Source organism: Candoia aspera, chromosome 11 (genome assembly GCF_035149785.1).
Source record: "Candoia aspera isolate rCanAsp1 chromosome 11, rCanAsp1.hap2, whole genome shotgun sequence".
Classification (NCBI taxonomy): domain Eukaryota; kingdom Metazoa; phylum Chordata; class Lepidosauria; order Squamata; family Boidae; genus Candoia; species Candoia aspera.
The window spans coordinates 3,004,806-3,013,699 of record NC_086163.1 but is presented as its reverse complement, the minus strand read 5'-3'; positions in this window follow the sequence as shown (position 1 = coordinate 3,013,699).

The following is an 8,894-nucleotide window of genomic DNA, read 5'->3' as shown; positions in this document are numbered from 1 at the left end:
CATATTGTTGGAATTATCAGGGGTCAACTCAGCATTGTCTCACAAGCATAATAAGAGGGCTTATCTAGAAGGCGTGTCTCTGTTGTGCGTGTGGGAAGTCACATGGGTCACCTGACTTCCTCTTCCTCCTCCTCCTTGAGCCTGGGAGATTCACAGTCTCCATCTTTACCTCATGGGCAGACAGGCAGGCAGGAGGGCTGCGTAATGCAGGCCTCGTCCTCTACCATCTTGCCTGCACACAGACTTTCTGCACCACATAGAAAGTGTCTACAAAGAATCAGTGATGATTAAGTGCTTTCTACTATGAATCTACCTGTATCCAGATCTGCAGAATAAAGATATCTCTATTTTTCCTCTAACTGCTGTGTGAGGACTGAACTCATTTTTGAACGCAATTGAGCTTGATGTACAAGTTCTCTTTTTTGGTCCACGCTTCTACTCTGCAAGATTGCTGTTAGCTGCTTGGAGTTCTTTTATTAACATTTAAAAACTCCATCACATATAACACCATGATCAGTTCAGAAATTCAGAAGGACACAAAAGGGCCCGTTTCTTCCTCACCAGGTCTGTGATTCCTTCAACTGCTCAGAGAGCAGAAATCTTCAATGCTGTGGGGTAGAAGAGGACTTTGCTGCTGTGGCTGTGCCTCCAAATCTTTCAAGCCATCCAGTGACCTGATCATGTTGCTACAAATGGTAGGATTGACGTTTTTCAGCTCATGTTTTCTCATTTGTGGGGAGGAAGTTAAGGATGGAAATGGAAGCGCAAATTTATGGAGCTGAAATGACCAGCTTTCAGTGGCACCATTTTGAGACAATTATTGGGATTTCTGGGAGGTTTTTTGGGAAGAAATTAAGGGTTGGGAATGTTCTTAATTTAGACAGAAGAAAAACTGCCATCCAGAGGTTGTGGGTTGCCCACTTCTTCTGCATGTCCTGCCAATCTAGAGTTTTACTCATGTGGTTTAATTCTCACGTGTCAGCTGTATTTAGTACCTTTATATTTATTACTTCTTTGTACTAACAGAATGAATGAATGAACGAATGAAAGAAAACGAACGAACGAAAGATGGGTTCTCCTATCTCCTTATTTAGACCACAAATTGTTTTTCCTGTATATAATTTGCTGCCAGGTTATATTAAGTTACGAAATCAGGAATAAACTTCACTGTGCGGGGTGGAGAAAGGCAAAATTGCTATGAATCCACTGTATGCCCTTAAAGCACTACTGCCTTTTTATTTCAAGCACAGGAAAATACGTGCCCAAATCTTATCCTCTTGGCATATCTTCTCACCGTCAGCAACAGAAGCACCATATATAATTCAATGTAAAATCCTCCAGCCGGTCCAAGTATTTAACCAGCAGAACAGACTGTAGGTTTGGGTTGACTTTGAGGGAGGCACAAAACTTGCCCCAGAAGTCAAAGCAAGGGGAATGCATTCGCACACCACACCTACCCAGGTCCGCTAAAGTCCTAGCTGCTGTTCTGGGAGGAAAGGCTACACTTGGGGCATACTGCGGTGTGTTGTGCAAGCTTGGCTTCTTTAGTTTATGATTTAATGGGTCGTGAATCCAGAGAATAGATTACTGCAGGAATCAGGCTATGAGTTTTATGTAAACGCAGCTGATGAGAAACATTCCGGTGGGAGAAGTGACATTTAAGAAATAACTATGTGATAGAGTGGTTATAGCTGCAACTATTACTACTACTACTACTTGTCATGAGCACTGATGGTGAGCAGGAAGGGGCCTCTATCCAGGGGGGAAAACGCATGTGTAGTAGCGAGGAGTTGAGCAGCCGTTCGAAGAGACACAGAACAGACCCGCCTTGACTTTGGGGTTTATCTGTCTGGGTTTTCCCACGCTTCTTCAGTTTGTTAGGATTTTCTGTCTACTGTAGCAGTAATAAAACACTAGAAACCTACTCCTCGTCTTGGCGTGGTTCCTGGCTGTTAGGACACTACTACTACTATGCTGGATCAGGAAATGACAGGACTTGGCCAATCTAGTCTGGGTTCAGAAACTAAGCAAGTTTGTACTTGGAAAGGAGAGCACCAGGAAATTCCAGGACTGTTGGAAAGTTGAAAAACTTCCTGGAAGAAGTCATACTTGTCCCAACAGCCAGGAACCACGCTGAGACAAGGAATCGGTCTCTAGTGTTTTATTACTGCTACATAACAGAGAATCCTAACAAAGTGAAGAAGCGTGGGAAAAACCCAGACATATAAACCCCAAAGACTAAGGCGGGCCCGATCTGTGTCTCTTTGAATGGATACCTAATTCCTCAGTACTACGCATGCGCTTTACAGCCTGGATGGGAGCCCCCTGCTCGCCATCCTCACTCATGACAATACTATTGTCAAGAAAGCTACATGAACATACATATATCTGAAGGGTGTGTCTATTAATACTATTATTCTCTAAAGGGGGAAGTCCTCAAATGTTTTCTGGATTTCATCCTTTACTGACTTTGATGGAGGACAAAGACCCATCAAAACTGAAGGAGGCATTGGGAGTAGACTTACAAATTTCCCATTTTCAGACCACCAACATTTTTCTGTAGGAGTAGGTCCAATCAAAAACTTTTCAACCCACTTATGTAGTGACATGTCAATACAGCCCCAAGGCTGCAAAGAGATTGAACTCACCCATGACAGTATACTTTAAGGAAGCTTACAAAGACCTTTTAACTGAAGTACAGTTTCAGCTTCTAGACATCAGGCCAATCGTCATTTTGATGGAATGTTGTGTCATTTTAAAGGAATTTCAATCACTTCCTAGGGATGGACATTCATACTGGGCCTAGTGTTGCTGGAGAGAATATTAAGCAGCATTACCAAAGTAGATGCTTCCCCAAGATTTTTTAATCACTCAGCAATAGGATAAGGAACCTAAGGCACTAATACAGAAATAGGTAACCTGGTACTTACTTGCCCATTTTGATTTTATTTTAAAAATATCCTTTTAATTCAAAGGAATTATAGGGGAGAAAGGGCATTCTGCTAAGCAGTACGACGATCTTTAGTATCATCTTTATTAGTTAAAAGTACTCTGGTTCCAGATGCTACATTGATTGATTGATAGATTGATTGATTATGTGCCAACAAGCACAAAGCTATAAGCTCTTAGTAACCACATAGTTAGACCTTCTCCAAGATTATCTGTCCCTAACCTGGTCCTTCAGGTCTTCCAACAATGTGCCCATCGCCGCTGTAACTGAATCCATCCACCTTGCTGCTGGCCGTCGTCGTCTTTGTTTCCACTTTTTACAGCATTAAACAGGGTTGAATGAAAACAATTGCCTCCAGTGTTGCCAGCAAGTGATAGTACTGATGAACTAGGAGCACTGATGTGTTCTTTAGCATCTGTTCTTTCATGGCAGCTGGTGGGAAACCACTGTGAGAAAAGTCAGTATTTGTCAATGCATTATAAACAACACTGTGTGATTGAAGTTCTGACTGCCACGAGAGTCCTTCCAATTGAAATTCACTGTCGAATACAGATTATTTATGGTGGTGATTGTTTTGATGTGAGTACTGTGTGTTGCTGGGCCAAAAAATGGAAAGGTGGTGAATCAGGAAGAGCTGAATTGTGTGATCAAGAACAAAGTGGACAACCTATAAGAGCAACTGAGTTTTACAAGAGAAAGGTAAATGGACTGATTAAGGGCAATTGGCAGATCACTCAAGGGGAAATTGCTATCAATTTTGGAATTGAATAAGAATGTATGGATCACATTATTGATGTTCTTTAATATCAGGTCTGTGTAAGATGGGTTTCTTGTGTATTGACAGCAGGAATGAAAATTCCAAGAGTTGATATTTGACAGCATTTGTCACATTTTGAGAATGAAGGTGACAAATTTTTTCACAGCATTGTGACAACCAATGAAATATGGGCTCATCATTATGATTCAGAAATAAAGCGTTGATCCATGGAACATCATCACAAAATTTCACTGCAATTTTTTTTTCAAAATCCAGGTTTTGGCAGGAAAACTCATGGTTACAGTTTTGGGGGATACAGATGGCATTATTCTTATGGATCCCCTTGGACCTGGCATCACTATCAACTCAGAGCACTACACTGTAACACTCAACATTTTGAAACAATGACTAAGCAGAGTTTGGGGAAACAAGAAGGAAATGTTGCTGCAACAAGATAATGCCAGGCCTCATACCTCATGAGCCACCCAAGAGGGAATTGTGATGTTGGATCTAACTATCTTACCCCATCCGGCATGGGGTCCAACTTAGCACCATGCAGCTTCCATCATTTCCCAAAATTGAAGGAATACCTTCATGGGCATCTGTTTGATTCAGATGAAGAGGCGGAAAGGACTATCGGGATCTGCTTGAAGAGATAAAATTTTGAATTATTTTGTGATGGCTTTAAGAAGCTTGTCCATCGTTGGCAGAGGTGTATAGAAAATGGTGTGATTATATGGAGTAGTGAATACAGGTGACAAAACAGATCATTTCAAAGATTATTTTCTTGCTTCAAGGATCAAAATACCCCTATTTAAACTAAGGTTATGGAGATGGAGGCATTACTTCTCATTCAACGCTCATAGACTTCTCCAGAGAGTTAAGTCTTTGTATATATCCAAAATATGATAATTTGAGCCTGATGATTTGTGCTTTGAATTAGTGTTCTGGGTTGATTTGTTCTATGATCCATTCGTTTGCTTTCTTGGCTGTCCACAGTATTCGTAGGAGTCTTTGACTCCAAAGTTCAAAAGTGTCAATTCTCTTCCTAACTTGCTTCCTCAAAATCCAATGTTCACTTCCATAGAGTGTCACAGGGAATACCGTAGCTTGCACGATTCAGAATTTTGTAGGTACTGTCATATCACAGCATCTGAATATCTTTTCCGGGGCCTTCACGGCTGCTCCACCAAGTGCTGGTCTGCGGCGTATTTCTTGACTGCCGATTCCTTTACTGTTGATGGTTGGCCCTAAAAGGCCGAAGCTCCCCACCACTTCAGTATCTTCATTGTCAAGGGTGCTATATAGACTTCAGTTGTTCTTAGAGAATCAGTGTGATGGGAGGTTGCAGCTACCTGTCCCCTGTAAATTGGGGTGGGAAGTGGCATCCTAAGGAAGAAGGCTAGAGGTGTGGAGAACAAATTTATGAGAGCAAACTTGTCAGAGTGCTTAGGACTTCCTCTTAAAATTGTAAGTTTGCCACTAGCTTAGAAACGTGGCCTATCCCTATACCTGTGCGGCTTCTAAAAAACTGAGAAGCTTGGAATGATAAAAGCACGAAGGTGTGGCCCCATTATGAAAAGAAGCTGCTTCGTGCAGTTGAAAGGTTAAACCTGCCTGCAGAATCTCAACCCTGGCATTTGGACTGCTTTCAAAGATCAGCTGTGAGAGCAGTTATGAGAAGCACCGGGTGCTCTTCTTGCCGTTCTTGTGGGATCTCTACTGATAACACAGCTCAGCATGGTTTTGTGCTGTGCACTGTGCTGGGATGTCAAAAGTAGAGATAACTGTGTAGGTCCAAAGTCACGACTGAGCAGTACTTTTATGGTGGCCAGGGAAATATCATAAAACCGGCTGTTAAGCCTTTCAGCGCTCTTTGTCAGGCTAGAAGCTGGTGACAGAAGAGATGGAAAAAGTACAAAAAAAATTGGCTGCATGTTGTGGCTCGGGGGTTGCACCCTGACCCCAAGGTGGAGGCTGCAGGCGCTTCAGGAAGGATTTCAGGCAAAGCAGCAGCATTCAACAGTGAAGAACTGTGGGACAGTAGATGTAGATGATTGCAAGAGTGGCCCCAGCAGGGAAGCACCTCCTATGAAGGCCACAGGTCTTGTCAGATGAGGGATGTGTACCTGCAGACGCAGGGAGATAAAGTGTTGATGCTGGGGATACCAGGACATTCGCTTTGGAGCCTGCGACAGTCATCTTGATTTGGTTCAGATTCGATGCCTTCATAAATTCTTTAATTCTCCTCTTGGCTACTTTCCCAGGAGAGGCAGTTTTTGCAGACTTAGGATTTTAAATTGCTTTTTATTCTTACTGATCGTCTCTGCAAGAAACTTGAATGATTTAGCAACAGGTGCTCACTGTTGCTTATTGGTTCATGCAAGTAATTTAGGGACTCTCTGACTCGTATGATCCAGCCATGTCCATCCATGGCTCTTGTGCGGCTTCAAGTTATTACATATGACAACGGGTTTTTTAAAATCATGTCTGATTCTTGGAGACTGCCTGGACAAGTCCCTGCAGCTTTCTAGGCAAGGTTATTCGGAAGTGGTTTGCCATTGCCACCTTCCTAGGACTGAGAGAAAGTAACTGGCCCAAGCTGGCTTCATAACTAAGGTGGGACCAGAACTCACGGTCTCCTGGTTTCTAGCCTGGTGCCGTAACCACTACGCCAAACTGGCTCTCTTGGCCCAGCACTAGGCTCAGTCTAACTCCAAGGCAGAGCGGCCTAAGGAGCAACATCTCTTTAAACTTGACTGATGGAGGATACTCAAGCAATTGCCCCAACTCACTGGGTCTCTGCAAAGGTCTCGCTTGCTTGCAACCAAGAACCAGTCATGGTGCTGCCAAAGGGACATTGTTTGATATTGTTTGCTTTCTCTGGAGTGGCAACTGAGCCAAAAGTCAATCAGCTAAGCTTGCAAGGAAAAGTCACATGGCATGTGGGCTCATAAAGGTGTGACACTAATTCAACATCCATGTTGCCCTTCTGTGTGAAAGAAACCTCAGTGAAATGCTTCAGTAAAGTTTCTGCCTTGAGTTTTCCCAAAGACTAATATTTTTTCAAAAGAGGTTGATGCATGTTGTGCTTTGTAGATATATAGTAGGTTTTTTTTTTTAATCTGTTCAATTGTGTCCAATTCTCAGAAACTGCCTGGACAAGTCTCCGCAGCTTTCTTGGCAAGGTTTTCGGAAGTGGCTTGCCATTGCCTGGTTCTCAGGGCTGAGAGAGAGTGACTCACCCAAGGTTGCCCAGCTGGCTTTGTGCCCAAGGAAGGACTAGAACTCAGTCTCCCAGTTTCTAGCCTGGTGCCTTTAACCACTACACCAAATTGGCTCTTTTATGACAATATTACTTTGGGGGAAAACACAGCAGTTAAAGATGTAAATTTGATGTTGAAGTATACCCCTAAATTATGAAAACTGACATTTTATGAAAAACTCTAGCTGTATTGAGCCTAGGGAGAATTGTTCCAGGGAGATAGAAATAAATCAACTCTTGTATATAATTATGGATTAGCTGTTCACTGTTCACTGGTTCTTCTTCCCCAGGCTTTCACATTTATAAAATGGGGGGGGGAGGTCAGAGAATGGCAGTCGGTAAGCAAGGTCCACCTGTATTAGCTCTCATCACATTAGGGCTTCATCTCTTGATGAAGGATATGCCCTGAAGGTTAAATTAATAAAAATCACATTGTTGGCCCTACCTCACTTCAGTTCTGCACACTGGAGATGTGGTGCCTGAGACCTTCCTCAGGGTGGGATTTGGCCCTTGAGCTGAAAATGGTTGTGGTCCCCTCAGTTGGAGTTCTATGGCCATTGTCCACACTCTGTTCCCATTAAGATGTTTGCAAAGATTTCTTTCGTCCTATCCCTACTTACTCATGTTTGTAATCTTGACAATATCTAGGTACCTCTGAGCCACACAAATATTTTTTATTATGGGCATTGACCATAAAACTGCAAACACCTGAGACACAGAGCAGTGAGATGACCCGGACTCTGGTAAGTATCCTGCTGTCGAGGGACACAAGCCCTTTTTATCCAGTTGGATTTTGTCATGAGTACTGATGGTGAGCAGGAGGGGGCCCCTATCCAGGGGGGAAAACGCATGCGTAGTAGCGAGGAGTTGAGCAGCCATTCAAAGAGACACAGAACAGACCCGCCTTGACTTTTGGGTTTATCTGTCTGAGTTTTCCCACGCTTCTTCAGTTTGTTAGGATTTTCTGTCTACTGTAGCAGTAATAAAACACTAGAGACCTATTCCTCGTCTCAGCGTGGTTCCTGGCTGTTAGGACAAATTTGCTGCAAATCAACTGTTTGAATCAAATTGTCTCAATTTGCTGAACCAAAGATTCAGATTGGATTTTGAGGGATTTCTAAGCCCGTAGTGCTTTGCATCAGACCAGAACCAGGGCGACTCAGATTAAGAACAGCAGTCATTCTTTTTGGGGACTTGGGGCCAGAGGAAGGGAGTTCAAAAGATGTCCCTGAGGAAGGCGTGTAGGCTCCACTGCCTAGGCAAAAGGGACTACGGCATTTTTGAAGTCCAGAGCATCCAGATGATGTCAGGAAGCAGCTCAGACAGACACTCCTGATTCACTGGCATGGAAGGAGGATGAGGCACAGCACAATCAACCTTGCAAGATTCTGTTGTTGCTGCAATAAAAACCATTTTAGTCTTCCTATGGAATTGATTTCCGGGTCTGGTCTACCTCATGGGGCTGACATCAGATGATACTCTCAACTGAATTATGATATAATGGGGGACAGACCACATGCAAATAATTTGGCCCTTTGCTGCATAGGGCAAAGTCCTTAAATTGCACCCAGAAGCCTGTTGGAAGCCAGTGCAGTTCATGAAGCAGAGATGTTGTATGGGTGTACCAGGGTGTGCCCCAAACTGCCTGTGCTGATGCATTCTGGATGAACTGCAACTTCAGAGTACTCTTCAAGGGCAGCCCCATGGAGACTGCATTGCAGTAGTCCAAGTGGGAAGTGACTACTGGAAGGCGTAAGCGATTGAGAGCAGAGCCTCCCATTCCAGGAAGGGGAGCAATTGGTGCCCAAGATGAAGTTGTGCAAGGGCCCTACTCGCCACAGCTGCCATCTGCTCATTGAGCAGGAGCTGTCAGTTGAGAACAAACTGCACACCAATTCTGTCTGGGAGAGTGCAACCCCCAC